We start from the raw sequence: 23,115 nt of genomic DNA, 5'->3' as shown, positions 1-23,115 counted from the left end.
GCCATCACTCATGCGCTGCATTTCCCTATGGATGAAAGAGTTGCCCAAGACGATCACTATGTCAGAAAGAGCAGCTGTTATACAAACACTTTTGCCAAGGAAAGCTTATTCATGCTCCGCATTAGGCACCTATTTAACATGTATGGTGGTGGTAGTATTCCCCCCCCCCCCCCCAATCTTTATATATAGATTAAAAAAAAAAAATTCAAAACATTTTTATTAACCCTTTGTAAAATGTATACATTATATATATATATATATTTTTTTTTTATAAATCTAAAATTAATATATTTTATTATTTTAATTATTATTTATTTGAAAAAGTCCAAATCTGGCATCTACAAATCTGCAAATCTGGGTTCTTGCATCAGCTAACCTTTCCCGCTCCAAGCCAGTACTGTCGGTGTACGTTCTACTACAGTATATCGCTCATCTTCCCAAGCTTTTTATTTATTTAACAAACAACAACAACAATAATGACACCACACAAAGAGACAGCGCAGCTTTACTGGAGTCAGATTAATAAGTACCATATATACTCGAGTATAAGCCTACTTTTTCAGAACATTTTTTATGCTGAAAAAGCCCCCCTCGGCTTATACTCGAGTGAGGGTCCCACTTGAGTCAATACGTTTTCCCAGTTTTTTGTTGTTAAATTAGGTGCCTCGGCTTATATTCGGGTCGACTTATACTTGAGTATATACGGTAATATGTAGTCCTATTAATAAATACACCACTTAATGTGGCAAAATATTAACCATGAGTCAATATCCTAAATTGGTATTGGAAATATAATTAGAGTGAGTCCTGGCGATTTACTTCGTTGAAAGGGCCAAATGTTTGATCAATTCAAAGTATAATTCTAAAACGTACCACTGTTGTAAAATAGCTGCATAGTATTGGCCTATACATAGTGTATATAATGGATTTGTAGATAAAATACTTGGCAGAGTTGCCTGTCAGTCGGGCTGCAGTATATTCCAGTAAGCTTTCCTTTTTATTTTTAAATGCCAAATTGATTACCCTGACCCAATGTTGGTGATCTAATTCAGTAGAATCCAGATCATTCTAATTGCAAGCTTTTACACTGGGTTGTTTTGCTGGCTCGCAGCTGGGTGCAGGGGGTCCCGTTCTTTGTTTAGGACTTGTAACAATCCTGCGCTCTTATTTTCACCTCCTGACAGTCATTTACTGGTTGGGCAACTGGTTGTTTTATTTAGTCATTTACAGAAAGTATCGCTGCCGTCCTTTCCCTGGTTTCTTGAAATGTGGTTTGTCCGAGGAGCTCATTTGTAAAGGTGGCGGTTGTTTACAAGGTGCAAATACAACGTATAATTGGATGACACAGTGTATTAAGCAGCTGAAGGTTTAACCTAGGCATATATGCTGGTGATGGGCCACAGAGAGAGCGTCAACAATTAACCTTCAGAAGGTTAAGATTACCATTAAGGGCTACTAAGTACTTTAATGACCATGATTGATCTGTTACTGCTCCTCAGTGAAAGCAACACATTGTAACCGGTTACAAGCCGCATCTAGGACCCTTGCTACCATTTGAGGCCACATGAACAGAAGGAAGCCCTTTGATGATTAGAGTCCTCTATGCACTTTCGCCGTGCAGCTACGTATACCATAGTGCGCCTGCCATCAGACCAGCACAGTGCTGTGCATTCTGCTGGCATCTTACAGCTACACAATGGAGCTGATGCGGGGCTATTTAGTAGCAGCTGGGGTGTCTGAGGGCATGTGGTGATATTTTGAAGCAAGTGAGAAGCATTTTTGGATAAGTGAGGTGGATCAGTTTTTTTTTATTTTGTTTTTTTTTAGGGCTGGTTGTTTTATCCTTGGGGGCAGATTCAATTAGAGACAAGTTTTTCCCGGACCCTCATGTGCTACCTTAATGGCTGTTTATCCGAGCAGGAGAACCTTGCTCTGTGGATCTTCCCGCAAAAACAAGCAAAGTCTTCTCTGTAATTACCCACATTGTGCAATGTTCCTGAGGAATAGAGGCTCTGGCCCAGGCCTTGATTTTCCTCATATGGGAAATCATATATGATTCTTTATTTATTTATTACTTTCTTTTTATTCATTCAGCTTTTTACTGTTATTCCATCTTTTCTTTTACTATGACCTTCTCTTTTGTCTAACTTCCACAATTTCTCTCATTTCTTCCCTTTGTTTGATTGGTTTCTGCGCTTCCCTGAATCCTTTCTCCCATTCTCCCTCTATTCCTCCCATTCCTATTCAGAATTTCGGGTCACCTTCTGTTATACTGTATTTGTTTTATTTCTCTCTTTCTCCTTTTTCTGAAGTTATCATTTCTCACCCCCTTTCCCTCCATCTCCTGCTTTCATTCCCCTGCTCCCATACACCCATTTCTCCCTCGGCCTTCTCTTTTTTTCCTTTTTTCTCTCTGGATTTTTTCTGGCAGGGTTGGAAAGGTTTTGGAGAAGGGGGAGAGTTACCACGGTAACAGACGATGTTACCCTGGCATGGTGTCACCCTGGCACACATGGCAAATGGTGTGAGCCGGCTGCTGACGTGAGCAGAATCCCCTCCAGAGGGCAGAGAAAGAGAGACAGAGAAAAAGAGGTAGAAATACTAAATACAAAACAGACAAAGACCAGAAGGGGCCTTTATTCTACAGTACTAAACTTTCAGCGTAAAGTTCTATATATTGTGTAGCTCATCTCCTCTGTAATATAAAGTGCAAGCTCTTCAGCAAGTAATCCAATCTCTCCACCCTTCCACTTCTACCTCCATTAGATATTTGTATTACGCAGTTTAAGCGCAGCGACTCAGGGTTCCGTGCTCTGTCTAAGCATGATGTACCGTAGTAGTTGGTGCTGGGATTCTCCTGCCAGGGGGGTGAGATGCTGGTAAGATGTCACATGTTGTGATTTGCATTGCTGAAATGTGTTCCACACACTTTGTATACTGGGGAACAACCTTTGGGGAGACGTATCTTCTCCCTGAAGGGTCTGGAAGGTCTCCCAATGATTCGGAAGTGTCCCAGACATTCTGTGATAATCGCCAGCCATATATAAGACACAAATATTGTATGTCAGGATGTCAGGTTCCTGGCAGCTGTTTATTAAGAACATTAATGAATACACGTTAGCCTGTGGCACAGGCTGCATGACAGTGTGAACAGGTTATGGGTTTTAGGGCCTTAGACCTTTGATCCCAATGTTATGGCCTTCTCCAATCACACGGCATACTCAGTTAAAGCAGCTCATACAGTGTCCATGTCGACATAGACACCAAAAACAAATCAACATTGGGGCAGATTATGAAGGTGCATTATGGGGGAGAATGGGTACCAGCACATGTTATGTGCACTTAAACCGCTTCTCCCCCATGTATGAAGGGGCTGATGTGTGCTAAATGACGGGCAAATGTATGAACTATCAACTGCAGGGTGGCGATGGACAGTGCTGTCCCTGCTGCCGGTTCCAGGCTGCGCTGGAGATCTCACATGAGTAACGAGATCTCGCACATGCTCAGAAGAGCCATCTGGGCAGGCAGAGAATGTGCGTCAGTCTGAACTGATGCGCTGTCTGCCGGAGGCAGGAGTTTACGCTCCCCCACTTTGGCGGACAAGGAGGGGTTATTCTAGTCTGATCGCATGGGGGACTGACGTTTTCGTTTGTGCGCATGTGCATACACTGGGTGAGAGCAGGCATAGCAAACTACTAGCTCGCCGCCCCGTTCGCACCCACCAATGCAACTAGGGGGTGTGAGGCAGAGGCGAGGGGATGCGCCCATGGGAACGCCATGCGTTTCATGGGTGTTTCCATGGAAATTAGGTAGTGATGCAGCTGGCTGCCCTCTTCCCGTACAGGGAACACTCAAAGCACCAGAGTGCCTTCGTTTTGTGTGTATGCACCAAATCATTCGATGGTCGGCAAAATTCACAGCGCTGCGTATGAACCAGAATAAGGTCCAAGATGTTAATACATCTTGTCGGTGTCCCTCCCTGCTTGACCTCAGAGCGAAGTGTTATAGTGGTGCGATGAGCCCCGTTATAATACATCTGGTCCATTCTTCTATATGTGTCCCTCGGCTTTCTGCAGTTAGCGAGGCCAAATGTAGGGTGAAGGCGCATGAATGACCCGATCACAGGCTTGGCAGTAATTAGGTCCGCAGCCGTAAGGTTGACCTCGAAAGGTCAATAAGCACAAGGCCGACATGGAAAGAATGTTGACATAAGCAAGAGGACGACACACAAATGGACAACACATGAAAGGGTCAATATGAGTTTTTCACATTTTTTGGGGTGAAGATTTGAGTGCACTCCACTACCGCTGCGCTCAGCACACTTTACCATTCCCAATCGTAGTCCACAAGGAGGGCAAAGTATGAAGAAGCGGTAATAACATTTAAAAAAAACATGAAAAACTCCCTTTTCACGTTACCATGTGGACCTTTTGCTTGTGTGGACCTATTGTCCATGTCCATTTAATGCCTGTCAACCAATAGTGGTCGACCTTTTGACTGTCAACCTAATGCATGTCAATCCAAAGCCCGGATCCCTGTGCACGTGTAGGCAAAGTACATTCATGGTGTCCTCTGGCGAAATGCGTCATAAAGTATGCTGACTTGTACAGGAGCCTGTTAGGCTCATGTACAGTCTGAATGGTCATGAATATGTGCAGTTGCTTCTGACATCTGAGTTCTTCTAAATCCCACCCCATTGATACTATTGATACTATTGTATTGTTGTATTGTATCCGCACACTGTTGGCATGATTACATTGGTATTTGCTATCGATCCACAGCAAGGCGACAGGTCCTCACTTCATCGTTTAAAGGGAAACATAATGGCTGCTGATTTGAACTGAATTTTTGTTTGCATTTGGCTTTAATTTAATTTTCCACGGCACATGCAACTTTGGGTCTGATTCAGAGCTGTATGCTAGGCTGCTTGAATCATCTCCTTTGTAAGGTATTAATAGCACTGACCAGACTTGTAGCATATTGTGCACAAAGGATGAACAGTTATATAATGTAATACTGCACTAGCTCTGTAAAGCCACATCTGCTGAAATAAACCGGCGCATTTCCTACTGTTCGCTCCTGGAAAAAGGAGCCACATATGGTATCCGTGCTGATCCGCAGCCATTTCTTATATAGATCCAGCTCGGAAAGCTAAGAAAATGCAACTTTTGGGGGGGAGGTATTTCACATTAGCAATTTACATGCAAATTCCGTGAAACTGAAAGGAGTCCCCATGTGCAGCTGGCACAATTTCTGGGACCCACCCTTGTGCCCATACTTAAAATATTTGACCCGATACAAGACACATCTCGCAGTCATAAAATCAGTGGTAGGTTCCTCAAAATCAGTCACGTAACAAATCTATATATTGGATTTTGGGCCGCACGGTCTGATTATGAATAATTGGTGTAGCTATTTATACTAAATGTTGTGCCGCCATCCACAAATCATTTTATTGTATGTGTAATATAAAGGAAATATATACTGTGCATTATTTTTATGCTTTGTCTAGGCAATAAAACAACTGCTGGACTTTTAAAGCATTTGTAATTTCTATACAACAATGCCCGATTATATGTAAAAGTAATGAACTCATTTAGGCTGACAATATATCATCTATATATATGCCTAGTGTCCGTGTGGCTCTGAAACACTGCCATCTGTTGGCAGCAAGTGAAACTACATTTACTAGCTTTTGAAGCATTTGCTATTAATAAATGAATATATATATATATATATATATATATATATATATATATACATATATATACAGTATATGTCTTTATAAAGGGCTATGCGCCCGAAACGTTGACGCACATTACTTGTGTTCTCTTTACTTATAGTAATCGTATTACAAAATCTATGAGTGCCGTCTGCTGTTTCTACTACGTTCTTCCCGGTTGGGATTGAAAGGCACCTAAGTCGTTGTCTCTATTTGGATGAGTGCCACAGGATCCTCCTTTCTATATATATATGTATATATATATATATATACAGTATATATATATATATATATATATATATATATATATAATATATATACAGTGGTCGAAGTGGAAATTTTGAAGTGGGGGTATGGAAATTTTGAAGTGGGGGTATGGAAAAGTAAAGAGTGAATATAGTGCGCACCTTCGGACACCCCCCTGTCCATCAACATCCCCTGCCAGACTGCCCCGTTGTACAGGGGTATTACAAAAGCACAATATGTGCTGCTGAGTGATCAGAGAGCATCCTGAGGGGGAAAAAAACTGCATTTTCGGCAGGGGGGCGCACAATTATTAGTTACGCCACTGGTGTTACATCTGCCCCACCTGCAGTGCACATGGTTTTGTCTGTTAGAGGGAGAATTTGCTGTGAGCAACGTTGGCATTTTTAGCGGACATTTTGAGGATCTCTCACAGCACTCGTTGGCAGTCACAGGGTTAATATCTTGTCTGCCAGATGTGATGTGATTTGGCAGAGGCATACCACCCAACTTATAAAAAGCTGAAATCGGGACCTTTGTCCCAAATTTTGCGGCGTGGCCTAGAGGCTCCTGCAAGGACACTCCCTATTTTCGCGGCTGTGGGGGCACGATGCCCCCAGCCCCTCTGTCTCCGGGAAGCAGAGTGGAGCTGGGGTGAATCCCAAATGCTCCCCCCCCCCAATGCGGGACACAGGACCGCCCCAGAAAAATGGGAAGGTCCCGTGAAAATCGGGACTGTTGGGAGGTATGAGGAGGGGAGGTCAACGGTCTGTGCATAAGTGAAATTATGTCCTCGCTGGTGTACTTCAGTCTGGGCTAACCTTTGTTTCCTGAGCATTTAGCTGTTAATGGGTTAAAACAGAACTTGCCGTCCTGTAGCGCATGGAATAATATTAGACAGGATATAATGTCAGAGGAAATTACACCAGGATTGAGACAATCTGCACAAGAGACCTGTGGCCCAGAGAAAGTGACACAGACAGAAGCCAAGGCTCTCCTCCCCCACAGAGTGACACAGGATAGATGCTGTAGCTTCCCTCCAAAGGGTGATACTGGCAGGAAACAAATCAGGAGGGGGCTATGTGACATGGGGTCTGTCCTGCGGGGTCTGTCCTGCCCACCACAGGGTGACACAGGCAGGAGGGAGCTATGGGACATGGGGTCTGTCCCTCCCACCGCAGGGTGACACAGGCAGGAGGGAGCTATGGGACGTGGGGTCTGTCCTGCCCACCACAGGGTGACACAGACAGGAGGGAGCTATGAGACGTGGGGTCTGTCCTGCCCACCACAGGGTGACACAGACTGGAGGGAGCTATGTGACATGGGGTCTGTCCCTCCCACCACAGGGTGACACAGACTGGAGGGAGCTATGTGACATGGGGTCTGTCCCGCCCACCACAGAGTGACAGAGGCAGATGGGAGCTATGTGACATGGGGTCTGTCCCTCCCACCACAGGGTGACACAGGCAGGAGGGAGCTATGTGACATGGGGTCGGTCCCGCCCACCACAGGGTGACACAGACTGGAGGGAGCTATGTGACATGGGGTCTGTCCCACCCACCACAGGGTGACAGAGGCAGTAGGGAGCTATGTGACATGGGGTCTGTCCCTCCCACCACAGGGTGACACAGACAAGGGGAGCTATGTGATTTGGGGTCTGTCCCTCCCACCACAGGGTGACACAGACAGGAGGGAGCTATGTGACATGGGGTCTGTCCCTCCCACCACAGGGTGACACAAACAGAAGTAATCTATGTGACATTGGCTCTGTCCCTCCCACCACAGGGTGACACAGACAGAAGTAATCTATGTGACATTGGCTCTGTCCCTCCCACCACAGGGTGACACAGACAGAAGTAATCTATGTGACATTGGCTCTGTCCCTCCCACCACTGGGTGACACAGACAGAAGTAATCTATGTGACATTGGCTCTGTCCCTCCCACCACAGGGTGACACAGGCAGTAGGGAGCTATGTGACATGGGGTCTGTCCCTCCCACCACAGGGTGACACAAACAGAAGTATTCTATGTGACATTGGCTCTGTCCCTCCCACCACAGGGTGACGCAGACAGAAGTAATCTATGTGACATTGGGTCTGTCCCTCCCACCACAGGGTGACACAGACAGAAGTAATCTATGTGACATTGGCTCTGTCCCTCCCACCACAGGGTGACACAGACAGAAGTAATCTATGTGACATTGGCTCTGTCCCTCCCACCACAGGGTGACACAGACAGAAGTAATCTATGTGACATTGGCTCTGTCCCTCCCACCACAGGGTGACACAGGCAGTAGGGAGCTATGTGACATGGGGTCTGTCCCTCCCACCACAGGGTGACACAGACAGGTGGGAGCTATGTGACATTGGGCCTGTCCCTCCCACCACAGGGTGACACAGACAGGAGGGAGATCTGTGACATGAGGTCTATCCCTCCCACCACAGGGTGACACAGATAGGAGGGAGCTATGTGACATGGGGTCTGTCCCTCCCACCACAGGGTAACACAGACAGGAGGAAGCTATTTGACATGGGGTCTGTCCCTCCCACCACAGGGTGACAGAGGCAGGAGGGAGCTATGTGACAATGGGTCTGTCCCTCCCACCACAGGGTGACACAAACAGGAGGGAGCTATGTGACATGGGGTCTGTCCCACCCACCATAGGGTGACAGAGGCAGGAGGGAGCTATGTGACATGGGGTCTGTCCCTTCCACCACAGGATGACACAGGCAGGAGGGAGCTATGTGACAATGGGTCTGTCCCTCCCACCACAGGGTGACACAGACAGAAGTAATCTATGTGACATTGGCTCTGTCCCTCCCACCACAGGGTGACACAGACAGAAGTAATCTATGTGACATTGGCTCTGTACCTCCCACCACAGGGTGACACAGACAGAAGTAATCTATGTGACATTGGCTCTGTCCCTCCCACCACAGGGTGACACAGGCAGGAGGGAGCTATGTGACATGGGGTCTGTCCCTCCCATCACAGGGTGACACAGGCAGGAGGGAGCTATGTGACGTGGGGTCTGTACCACCACAGGGTGACACAGGCAGGAGGGAGCTATGTGACAATGGGTCTGTCCCTCCCACCACAGGGTGACTCAGGCAGGAGGGAGCTATGTGACGTGGGGTCTGTCCCTCCCACTGCAGGGTGACACAGGCAGGAGGGAGCTATGTGACATGGGGTCTGTCCCTCCCACCACAGGGTGACACAGACAAGGGGAGCTATGTGACATGGGGTTTGTCCCTCCCACCGCAGGGTGACACAGACAGAAATAATCTATGTGACATGGGGTCTGTCCCTCCCACCACAGGGTGACAGAGGCAGGAGGGAGCTATGTGACAATGGGTCTGTCCCTCCCACCACAGGGTGACACAAACAGGAGGGAGCTATGTGACATGGGGTCTGTCCCACCCACCATAGGGTGACAGAGGCAGGAGGGAGCTATGTGACATGGGGTCTGTCCCTCCCACCACAGGATGACACAGGCAGGAGGGAGCTATGTGACAATGGGTCTGTCCCTCCCACCACAGGGTGACACAGACAGAAGTAATCTATGTGACATTGGCTCTGTCCCTCCCACCACAGGGTGACACAGACAGAAGTAATCTATGTGACATTGGCTCTGTACCTCCCACCACAGGGTGACACAGACAGAAGTAATCTATGTGACATTGGCTCTGTCCCTCCCACCACAGGGTGACACAGGCAGGAGGGAGCTATGTGACATGGGGTCTGTCCCTCCCATCACAGGGTGACACAGGCAGGAGGGAGCTATGTGACGTGGGGTCTGTCCCACCACAGGGTGACACAGGCAGGAGGGAGCTATGTGACAATGGGTCTGTCCCTCCCACCACAGGGTGACACAGGCAGGAGGGAGCTATGTGACGTGGGGTCTGTCCCTCCCTCTGCAGGGTGACACAGGCAGGAGGGAGCTATGTGACATGGGGTCTGTCCCTCCCACCACAGGGTGACACAGACAAGGGGAGCTATGTGACATGGGGTTTGTCCCTCCCACCACAGGGTGACACAGACAGAAGTAATCTATGTGACATGGGGTCTGTCCCTCCCACCACAGGGTGACACAGACAGGAGGGAGCTATGTTACATGGGGCCTGTCCCTCCCACCACAGGGTGACACAGACAGAAGTAATCTATGTGACATTGGCTCTGTCCCTCCCACCACAGGGTGACACAGACAGAAGGGATCTATGTGACAAGAGGTCTGTCCCTCCCACCACAGGATGACACAGACAGAAGTAATCTATGTGACATTGGCTCTGTCCCTCCCACCACAGGGTGACACGGACAGAAATAATCTATGTGACATTGGGTCTGTCCCTCCCACCACAGGGTGACACGGACAGTAATAGTGTGACATTTGAGGTAATCTTTTGATATGTAAGGACAATGGAGGCGTCATTTCTTCACACTTTGGAAAAGGACACTTTCCCTTTAATAATGATACGCTCACAATATATATAAATATATATATATAAAAAAAGCAAGTTAATGCAGAACAGACCTGAGTCTGAGCCAGCACGACCTGAAATAACTCCAATATCACTCACACAAGTTTGTTTTGATCAAAGTACTATGGGCCTGGGATAGGGGGAGAGAGCGAGGGAACGAGGAGAACATACAGAGAAGCGAGCACACAGAAAGAGATTATACAAGCACAGAAAGAGATAGTTGATAGAAAAGAGACATTATAGCATAAGGAAGAAGATGAAGTGTGACAAGTGGGCAGATAAATGTCTGCTGAAGTCAGAGTATTTATTTGTGGCCATTACCAGCTATATAATCCTGCAAGAGCCCAACAGAAAATTAAGGTCCAGTAACCCCTCCATCACAGGAAAAGGGTGCATATGTCACTGGGGAGTGAAAGGGTTAAACACACGACCCCTCCCTGCTGGGCCTGTCATTTCCTGGGGCAGCCTGATGAGGTGATTGTAAAGTGGGGTTTAAATCAAGACTTGCGCTGGCCGTGGGCCCAAAGCCAAGGAAACAAGGAGGAGAAGTAACAGAACGGAGACCTGTTAACCCCACTACTGCTGGGAAATATAGCCTAGTGCACACAGAGTAGTGGGCCTCAGGGGCCGTCTGTGGATAAAGTGTCAGGGCAAATATCTTATATGCCCTGATTTGGCCCCCAATTGCATATATTCACACTAGAAGGTGCACAGAGCTATTTCATGTGTCTCGTCTGCAGAATTTACTACACAAGACAGCTTTCTATTTTCTATGTCCAACCTTATATGTTCCAAGCTTTACAACACATAGGCAGCCTATAACCTTACTTATTCTGTATATACCGTCTCTAATACTCTATATATCTTGTCTCTATTGCTCTTCCTATTACTCTATATATAATTTTTATATTGATCCTTTTTTTCTAATGACTCCTGTAGCTTATAAAATATATAATGTTTCTTTATACAGTATCTCCTATTTCTCTGTATGACCTCTCCATATAACGCCTCCTATTACCCCATATAACCTCTTCATGTATACTATTTTATTAACTCCATATACAATTTTCTGATACTCCAATTACTTTATATACCCTCCCATACATCTCCTACACTCAATATACCCTCTCCCTATATCTCCTCCTATTACCCCATATACCCTCTCCCTATGTCTCCTCCTATTACCCCATATACCCCCTCCCTATGTCTCCTCCTATTACCCCATATACCCTCTCCCTATATCTCCTCCTATTACCCCCATATACTCTCTCCCTATATCTCCTCCTATTACCCCATATACCCTCTCCCTATATCTCCTCCTATTACCGAATATACCCTCTCTGTATATATACTGCTATTACCACATATACCCTCTCCCTATATCTCCTCCTATTACCCCATAAACCCTCTCCCTATATCTCCTCCTATTACCCCATATACCCTCTCCCTATATCTCCTCCTAGTACCCATATACCCTCACCCTATATCTCCTCCTATTACCCCATATACCCTTTCCCTATATCTCCTCCTATTACCCCACATACCCTCTACCTATTTATCCTCCTATTACCCGTATACCCTTTCCCTATATCTCCTCCTATTACCCCAGATACCCTCTTCCTATATCTCCTCCTATTACCCCATATACCCTCTCCCTATATCTCCTCCTATTACCCCATATACCCTCTCCCTATATCTCCTCCTATTACCCCATATACCCTCTCCCTATATCTCCTCCTATTACCCCATATACCCACTCCCTACATCTCCTCCTATTACCCCATATACCCTCTCCCTATATCTTATCCTATTACCCCATATACCCTCTCCCTATATCTCCTCCTATTACTCAATATACCCTCTTACTATATCTCCTCCTATTACTCTATATACCTCTAAATACCTCTCTATATATCTCCTCCTATTACCCCATATACCTCTCCCAATTTATCCTCCTATTACCCGTATACCCTTTCCCTATATCGTCTCCTATTGCTCCATGTACCCTCTTCCTATTTATCCTCCTATTACTCCCTGTACCCTCTCCCTATACCTCCTCCTATTACTCTATATACGCTCCCCCTACACCTCCTCATTTTACTCCATATACCATCTCCCTATATCTCCTCCTATTACCCCATATACCCTCTCCCTTTATTTCCCCCTATTACCCCAGATACACTCTACCTATATTCCCTCCTAATACACCATGCACCCTCTCCTTAAATCTCCTCCTGTTACTCCATATACCCTCCCTATATCTCTTCCTATTACCCCATATACTCTATCCCTATATCTCCTCCTATTACTCCATATACCCTCTCCCTACATCTACCCCTATTTCTCCATATAACCTATCCCTATATCTCCTCCTATTACCCCATATACCCTCTCCCTATATCTCCTCCTGTTACTCCATATACCCTCTCCCTATATCTCTTCCTATTTCCCCATATACACTCTCCCTATATATCTTCCTATTACCCCATATACCCTCTCCCTATATCTCATATTACCCCATATACCCTCTCCCTATATCTACTCCTATTACCCCATTTACCCTCTTTATATACCTCCTCCTTTTACTCCATATAAACTCTCTCTATTTTTCCTCCTATTACCCCCATATTTCATCTACCTATATCTCCTCCTATTGCCCCATGTACCCTATTTCTCCTCCTATTACCCCATATACTGTCACCCTATATCTTCTCCTATTACCCCATATACCCTCTACCTATATCTCCTCCTATTACCCCATATACCCTCTCCCTATATCTCCTCCTATTACCCCATATACCCTCTCCCTATATCTCCTCCTATTACCCCATATACCCTCTCCCTATATCTCCTCCTATTACACCATACACCCTCTCCTTAAATCTCCTCCTGTTACTCCATATACCCTCTCCCTATATCTCCTCCTATTACACCAAATACCCTCTCCTTAAATCTCCTCCTGTTACTCCATATACCCTCTCCCTATATCTCCTCCTATTACCCATATACCCTCTCCCTATATCTCCTCCTATTACTCCATATACCCTCTCCCTACAGCTCCCCCTATTACTCCATATACCCTATCCCTATATCTCCTCCTGTTACTCCATTTACCCTCTCCCTATATCTTATCCTATTACTCCATATACCCTCTCCCTATATATCCTCCTATTACTCTATTTACCCTCTCCCTTTTTATTCTCATATTACTCCATATATACTCTCCATATATCTCCTCCTATTACTCCATATACACTCTTACTATATCTCCTCCTATTACTCTATATACCTCTCCCTATATCTCCTCCTATTACCACATATACCCTCTACCTATATCTCCTCCTATTACCCCATATACCCTCTCCCTATATCTCCTCCTATTACACCATACACCCTCTTCTTAAATCTCCTCCTGTTACTCCATATACCCTCTCCCTATATCTCCTCCTATTACTCTATATACCTCTCCCTACACCACCTCCTATTACCCCATATACCCTCTCTCTATATCTCCTCCTATTACCCCATATACCCTCTCCCTATATCTCCTATTATCCCATATACCTCTCTCTATATCTCCTCCTATTACTCCATATACCCTCTCCCTATACCTCCTCCTATTACTCTGTATACCCTCTCCCTATACCTCTTCCTATTACTCTGTATACCCTCTCCCTATATTTCCTCCTATTACTCCATATACCCTCTCCCTATATCCCTATATCTCCTATTACTCCATATACCTCTCCTTATATCTCTTCCTATTACCCCATATACCCTCTCCCTATATCTCCTCCTATTACTTCATATACCCTCACCCATTTATCTCCTCCTATTACTCCATATACCCTGTCCCTATTACCCCATATACCTGGGGTAGCCAACCCTAGTCCTCGAGAGCTACCAACAGTGCATGTTTTGCAGGTCTCCTCACAGAATCACAAGTGAGCTAATTAGCTCCACCTGTGGATCTTTTATAATGTGTCAGTGATTAATGAGTGCAGCTGTGCAGCAGCTAGGTTGTCTGGAAAATGTGAACTGTTGGTAGCTCTCGAGGGCTAGGGTTGGCTACCACTGCCATATACCCTCTCCCTATATCTCTTCCTATTACTCCATATGCCTCCCCCTATATCTCCTTCTCTTACCCCATATACCATCTCCCTATGTCTCCTCCTATGACTCCATATACCCTCTCGCTATATCTCTTCCTATTACTCCATATACCTCTCCCTATATCTCCTATTACCCCATATACCATCTCCCTATGTCTCCTATTACTCCATATACCCTCTCCCTATATCTCCTCCTATTACCCGTATACCTCTCCGTATATCTCCTTCTATTACCCCATGTACCCATCCCTATATCTCCTCCTATTACCCCATATACTCTCTACCTATATCTCCTCCTATTACTCCATATACCTTCTCCCTATACCTCATATTACTCCAAATACTTCTCCCTATATATCTTCCTTTTACCCCATATACCCTTTCCCTATATCTCCTCCTATTACTCTATATACCCTCTCTCTATATTTCCATCTATTACTCCATATACCCTCTCCCTATAGCTACTCCTAATACCCCATATACAGTACCTTCTACCTATATCTGCCATTACTCCATATACCTCTCCCTATATCTCTTCCTATTACCACATATACCCTCTCCCTATATCTCTTCCTATTACTCCATATACCCTCTCCCTATATCTCCTGCTGTTACTCCATATACCCTCTCCCTATATCTCCTCTTATTACCCCATATACCCTCTCCCTATATCTCCCCTATTACCCCATATACCCTCTCCCTATATCTCCTCCTATTACCCCATATACCCTCTCCCTATATCTCCTGCTGTTACTCCATAAACCCTCTCCATATATCTCCTCCTATTACCCCATATACCCTCTCCCTATATCTCCTCCTATTACCCCATATACCCTCTCCCTATATCTCCTCCTATTACCCCATATACCCTCTCCCTATATCTCCTCCTATTACTTCATATACCCTCACCCTATATCTCCTCCCATTACTCCATATACCCTTTCCCTATTACCCCATATACCCTCTCCCTATATCTCCTGCTGTTACCCCATATACCCTCTCCCTATATCTCCTCCTTTTACACCATATACCCTCTCCCTATATCTCCTCCTATTACCCCATATACCCTCTCCCTATATCTCCTATTACCCCATATACCCTCTCCCTATATCTCCTCCTATTACCCCATATACCCTCTCCCTAAATCTCCTCCTAATGCCCCATATACTCTCTCCCTATGTCTCCTATTACCCCATATACCATCTCCCTATGTCTCCTTCCTTTACCCCATATACAGTACCATCTCCCTATGTCTCCTCCTATTACCCCATATACCCTCTCCCTACAGTATGCATGGAAGATCAATATGGGGAAATGACGGACAATCACATGTCCCTTGTAGGGTCTCGGCTAATTGGAGTGAGGTTCTCACTTACTGTCCTGTCATATGATCGCTGCACTTGGGGTGCATTTATGTACATTAGGGTGGAGCCATGATAACCCTAATCACATTACTGTGCCACCTGCACTTGACACTTGGAGGGGAAAACTTAACAAATATTTTATAACTCTTCCTTCTTTACTGTTCCAATGTTTTCATAGCTTTACACTCCCTATACATAAAATTTTATGTTGTGAAGATTCAAAATGTATATAAACACAGCAAATTAAGCCCCATACACACTTGGCGATATTGTTAGCAATATTGCTCAGAAAGGGGCTTCTGCACGCTATTGTTCACAATATCATCTAGTTTGGACACTCAATATCATTAAAGAAGTGCGCTCCCGCTCGTCGTTAACGATGAGTGAGATCTGAACATGCAGGTCAATTTGGCAACAAAACCAAATGACCTGCATGTTCAGCAGGCCCCGCTGATGTCACTGAACGGTATTGGCAGCCAATAACATTGAGTGTGTACGGGCAAAATCCGCCACCCGCAGCCGCGGCCGATATGGTTAACTATATATCGGCTGCAGTCCTGTAGTGTGTATGGGACTTTGGCCCTTATTCTGCTCTAAGCGGTAACGGCCGCATGCGGCCGTTCCGCCGATGTTTTCGGTCTGCGCATGTGCAGAGGGCACTCTGCGCATGTGCAGGCGAAATCGCCGCACAATTTTTTTTAACGCCGCAAAGGGGGTGGATAGGGGCGTGAGGGGCTACTTAGCCTCATTTCCCTATGCATACGCCCCGCGTTTCATGGGCGTTCCCATGCAAACGCGGGGCGTACGCATGGTAATGAGGCTGTGACGCATGTGTTGGGGGCGGGCATCTGACATCGCCGGATGTCAGCTGCCCGCCCCCATACATGCTTTTACGGACAAGTGTCCGTGAGGTCTATGGGTGCGGGCGCTGGTGGAGCGTGCGGCCCTGCCTTCGATGGTCGGTGACCATCGAATGCAGGGGGCTGCTCCAAGATGGTGGAGGCGTATCCCCCGCCATTTTCATGCGGACCGCCACATGTCCGCGTACGGACGGCCGTGGCGATCCGTATTGAAGGTGGGGATTCGCCTGCACGGTCGGAGCCGCATATGCGGCTCCGGCCGCACCAACCAGAATAAGGGCCTTTATTCTTTCCATAAGTAATAATAGACAACAGTAAACAAAAACAAGAAAAGCAACTGAAAAGCAACGTATGACATTACTAGTATGATTACTTCCAAAGCTCTGAATGGGCAATATCCCTAATTGTCTCAGATCTCAGACAAGGGTTTGACACCTGAAGCAGGCACCAGCTGGCAGACTCTAAAGAGACCTGCAGAGGTCTTACTTCCAGCCCCTTAATAAATCCATGGCATGACGATATCGGGTGCCGGACGTGGTCCCGACAGTCGGGATCCCGACAGTCATTTACCCGACGTCGGGATCCTGACTGTTAAAACACAGACAGACGTGTTCCCGATGGCCACCGGATATTCTCCCTCGTGGGGGTCCATGACCCCCATAGAGGGAGAATAGGGGCTTTGTTGCGCTCGCCATGCTATCTGAGTCCGGGCAGTCCGGATCCCGATGTCGGGCTAATGACTGTCGGGATCCCGACTGTCGGAACCCTATACCACACCCAACGATATCAGCTTGCTCTAGGTATAGTGTGGAATCCTACCCAGTATTAGAAAGGTGTACCTAATATAGAGGACACTAATACTATAACTCCACCACTATAGCATACACACTGCATTACTCTCCCTACACATGTGATATAACTTTGTCCCTATGATTCACACACACCCGCTTACGCACTGCATTACACTCCTGACACACATGCTATATAGCTCCACCCCTGTAACATACCCAGTACTTCCCATACACTGCATTACACCCTCTACACTGACACAGGAGCTAGTGGGTTTCTGGAACGCTTGTTACTAAGAGGCAGGACTCTGTCATGTTGGGCAGCTGTGTGTGTGTGTGAGTAGATGTATACCACTGATCACCATGGAGGTGAGAAGCAGCGTTCTCCTTTTCTTTATATAGGTAGATACTGTAGATAGATATTGTATACCTGTAATGGGCAGGCTCTAATGATACTGCACTATATACATCAGTACTGGCATGTGTAAGATCATCATTCCCTGCACAGCTCCAGTTAGTCTGGGAGTAGAGGAGACTAGTAGCCACCAGCAACTGGCTGGAGGGGTCTGGGCATGGCCTACGCGGGAGGGACAAGCACAGGTCCCCACTTCATCACCAGCATGCAGTATATATATATATATATATATATATATATATATATATATATATATAAAAAGCAGTGGAGTCGCTTATATGCCTCCTCTTCACCTACATCATCTTCTGCCCTAGCACTTACCCCTGCTCTTCACATTCACTACACTGCTCACCCCACACAAGGTAAATCACCTCCCCCACTGGTAAGCAGCCATGTGCCAGGGTACCTGCGCTGTGGGGGCGTCTGGTGGTTCCTGCATTTGTTTCCTGTTTACTGCTGCTACTTGTTGAAGAGTCTTGGGATTCAATAACCTGGGGTTGCAGCATAGCATATGACATACCCTCCAACATGACCCATTCCATTAGGTACAAAATGCTCTGTTTCTGGACTTCCCTGCTAGTGGCAGTTACAGAGGTAGGGCTGCACCACTGTGCAATATTGAAATAGGGGAGCCACACCTAATGCCACCTCAAACATCACTGTCCTGGACTCACTGGCAGTTGATGTGACACCCCTCTTTGAATATTGGACTGTGCTGGAGTCCAACCTCTGTAACTGCCACTAGCAGTCCAGGAACAGAGCATTTTGTACCCAATGGAATGGGTCATGTTGGAGGGTATGATATGAGTATATAGGGGCAGTATATATTGTGTGAAGGTGCATAATATGGAAGAGTATATATATATATAGGGGCAGGATATGGAGGTGGGTGTAAGATACAAAGGTGTATATATGCCTCGAGCGGAACTCCGCCGGGTCCACTCCTCTGGCTCTTTGCAGCGCCACAGAGGTGAGGAGCAGCGTTAGCCTTTTTACATACATAGATGAAATATTGTGGACTTGAGAAGTAACTCAAATATGAATAATAAGAAGGTAAATAATTAGTACAGCAAAATAGGCTCACATATGGTAGTAGAAAAAGGATCATTGTTATATAATCTAATCCATGGCAAATTTTTCACCCATCTTTAGGGCGAATTAGGTCCGCCCTAGTCAATCTCCATGCCGTCACAGACAAAAATTTGCTGTGGATCCACATGTTTTGTTGAAGGCCATTTTCATCCATTTTTGGGTCAGTTTTTGCCCGTGCCGATGCAACATAAAAAGTAAAATGGCATGGACGAAAACATACTTGCAAATGGGTGAAAATGCCCATGATTGAAGACTGTTCTGCGAATCATTGCCATTTTTTCACCTAGGAAAATCTTACCCCTAAATGGTAAGATGGTCCACTTGTTGCTTTAACCTACTTAAGTCCGCAGCAAACACCCTATTCCCAAAAACCTGATTCTTCGCAAAAAAAATATTTTCACACTAATGGTTCGTGTCAGGATATGATTTGTTCACTTTCTATTAATCATTAAAAACAGTTACAGATAACAAAATGAGGTATTTAATAAACCTTTACAAACAGAATGGGTTATTTGGCAAATCTCTATCCTTCAGGGTGTTCTCTAGACAAAAAATTGATACTGTATACATACATACATATATATATATATATATATATATATATATAGTTGTAGATGTATATATAAAATGAATACATGTATGTCATCTTAAGCTTTTACTTGTCCTTTTTGTATTTAAAATATATTCCTCAATCATTAGTAACTAGCAGGTCACTGTAATATTATATATATATATATATATATATATATATATATATATATATATATATATATATATATATAAACGAAACTTATAAATACAGTGATTTGTTTTCTTTTGAGTTTCAACTATATCGAATTTTTATTATTTTGGTGCCTGAAACGGATGTTATGTGTCTTTCAGTTAATTTTTTTTTTTATATTTTTGGTAGTATGTTGATTTGATTGTTTCACTTAGAGCTTTTGAATGCTAACTTTTTTTACAGTGCTTTAGTTCTGTATAATCTATATATTTATTCTAACACATTTTATGCAGGTCAGAACTTCAATATGCAGAACAAAACCAAGGTCTAAAAAAAAAAAAAAATATGTAATGCTGATAATATTTTGACAAAGATCATCATTCTAACAGAATGTAGGATAATTAAATTATAAAATACATTTTCCTATGGAATGTAGTGATAACACTGGCGCTACAAGCCAGAAGTTAGGGTAAAAAAAATAAGACATATATAGGTATATAAATATATCTGTATACAACTATCACGATATCCCTAGTTAAGCAAATGAAGGCTGAAGCATGGAACATGCACCATATTTGAATGACACTAGGCTAGATGATCAGGTTATGTCGGGTCTGTGTTACTGAAGTATTTGTAACATCATTTCTGTTGAAATTGAGATACAAATAAAAAGTTGTATTGTGCAATGCACTAATTGCAGAGTCTGCTTTGAAGAAAGGTCAACTTTTCTTTGATGAAAAGACCCATGTGTATTAGACATTGTAACTAAACAATACAATCAGTTTGTCAGCTTCCACTCCTATTTATTACTTTAAATGGGTAGAACCTTGGCAACGTACTTCATCTCCCTCGGGCACTGTAAATGAATTGTAAGCTTTATTGGACAAGGCCGAAATTCAGATTTAAAATGAACGCCCCACTTTTTCATTCCACTTTCTTTATGAATGCAAAGAGCCCGTATTAGGCTGAAAACACGTCTGCAATTGTCTCTCTCTGGGATGGGTGCGTTTTTAGAGAACTCCTTCAATGATGATGAAAAGTTAAACTGCCCATTATGATCCACAGATAATAGATGTCTAATTTCTAAATCTTCTTCGTCTCTCCTCCCATTGCTCAGATATACACCTCTGAATGCCTTTACAAAGTTAAAAGTAGTCATCGCTATTGCATCTCTGTTTTATATTTTTCAGAATCTTAAACTGCTTGGCTGTCTTTTCTGCAAGGGAATGCATACCATTTTTCCACGCAAAGCCGTTTAAAGAATTGTTCCGACACAGTTTCCCCGCACAATCAAACCTAAATCTACTTGTTTGTTTTTCTGGTGCTTGGGACGCAGGGTGAAAAAATGTTTTGTCCAAGGTGACAAGCTGCTGATACTGGGATTCAAAACAAGGTCTAATTCTTCTGATTCGCATACACCCTTAGCCACAAACTCACTCCTTCCTTACGGAAGGTTTTTCAGAAGAGAGGACACTCAATGAGCTGTCCTTGCTACATATCTATACTAATTATAAGTTAAGAGAAAATCAATCTAACAAAAAAAACAAAAACAGTATGCTGAGGATATGGGCGGGGCTCTTTAACTTTTCCTTCTAGAAAATTTCAAATATTAACTAATAGTATTATTACATACTAGCGTTTGCCCAGAGCTTCTCTCGCATGGATGTCTGTTATTTCTCAGCGGAACTACCTTGCGCCGAGTGGAAAGTGTCTGGTCTGTCCTTTATTGCTCCTCTACCTGATGTTAATTTAATATCATAAATTAAATACATCAGTATGCACTAAGCTATACAACAGTCAAAGCAGGGTCCAAATTCATCCAGTAGTTTTTGCATGTTGCCAGACAGACTAAACAGACAGAAAAATGTTTTCCTCTACAATTCATAAACAGTTCTGAAAACTATGAATTTCTCAAAAAAGGTCAGTTTACAGACAAAATGGCAGTTTTATTATATGCATAGGTTTTCTTTATAATATTTTATTGTTTGCCTTATTATTATTATTATTATTATTATTATTATTATTATTAAAAGCAATATAACTCACTTGCATGAATAGATTAAATTATAATTAATCAATTGTCTAATGACTGGACAATAGTGAAAATAGCACACAGTAGTTTGGTTAAATGAGGTTCACTGCAAACCACCATAGAAATATTGGTTGAATATACGAGGTTATGTGATCTGTGCTTTTATAGAAAAAAATGATCTGCAGTATCATAGTGAACTCACTGGTTTAGAGCAGAAGCCGCAAGAGACAGATACAGCAAGGAAAGGGACCCAAAGGTTGTTGAAGGCGAAAAAGCAAAGAAAGTGCGCAAAATACAAATATTTTCAAGGAAAATAAAATGTGATCCAAAAAGTAAAAAACAGACATTAGCTGTTTCTAAGAAAGAAAGTGATTAAGGAGATAAAAAAAAGAGGACAGATGGATACTAGACAAAAATGGGGGAATGAGGTGTGGGAGACATTAAGAGAACAAATGGACGGAAGGAAAGAAACGAAAGTCTGCACAAAGGGAGAGATAAAGGAGGAAAACTGGATGGTGTGATGGTGAGAAGGGAACAGAAGAGGAAGAGAAGCCAGACAGGGTTTCATTCAGCCAACTTGGCGCTGCTAAGAACCCCCCCTCCTATGTATTCATCCCCCAAAATAATCCTGGTACCCCTCCCTCACACCATACTTCCATGCAGCCTACTCCCCCTCTTTCTAATTCAACAACGATCCAAAAAAACAAGGAAAACATTTATGGTTTTTTTTTCATAAAGAACGGAGGCTGCGCCCCCTTCCCAAACAACCACCCCCAATCTCACAGGACCAAGGCCCCAAAATATAAGGGCGTCCAGAACTGAAACCTTGCATTCTGATTGGCTGTGAAAAGCCGCAGTGCACTTTTGGCAGTAGTGTAACCGCAACAGATCTCAGCTGTGTCAGTCCATCTCTCTGCCAATCCAGCCGTGGTCTGGATGCATTTAAAAGGACTTCTATTTCCTTTTTTTTTGTGAGGTATCAGGTACCTACATATTGCACCTCTGTCTCCCCAGTTGATGCTTTTTTTGTTTTCATTTGAAATTTCTATTTTTTAATAGTTAAAGAGCCTGTTCTATCCACAGTCTCAGAAATGTGCATCTAGGCTTCTGTGTGAGTAACCCTAAACCATGTAGCATGTGCTGGTTGGGTTATTGTTTGTCCCTGTTTTCATACACATAAATGATTTGGAAAGAAACCTTCAAAAAGACAGACTTCAATGCACTGGAATAGACAGAGTTGTGAGGTAATGGCAGAGAAAAGAAGGAGAACGGGGAGAGGAAACTATT

At 44.2% G+C, this 23,115-nt stretch overlaps 1 protein-coding gene and 1 long non-coding RNA gene across 7 annotated transcripts in view; one reads left to right on the top strand and one right to left on the bottom strand.

The window, feature by feature from the left end:
- The window catches only part of LOC146075700 (uncharacterized), a 122,484-nt gene extending 100,824 nt beyond the window's left edge, over window positions 1-21,660 (top strand). Inside the window, exon 3 of the long non-coding RNA XR_014473616.1 lies at window positions 20,987-21,660. This is a non-coding gene — a long non-coding RNA (uncharacterized LOC146075700). The remainder of the gene's footprint in view (window positions 1-20,986) is intronic.
- Window positions 1-23,115, bottom strand: part of NFIX (nuclear factor I X) — a 126,407-nt gene that overhangs the window by 76,770 nt on the left and 26,522 nt on the right. The gene's annotated exons all lie outside the window — the stretch shown is intronic.

Source organism: Crinia signifera, chromosome 4, assembly GCF_055691185.1.
Source record: "Crinia signifera chromosome 4, ASM5569118v1, whole genome shotgun sequence".
Lineage (NCBI taxonomy): Eukaryota > Metazoa > Chordata > Amphibia > Anura > Myobatrachidae > Crinia > Crinia signifera.
Note: the sequence above shows the minus strand (reverse complement) of the source record. Positions and strands in the feature narration are given on the sequence as shown.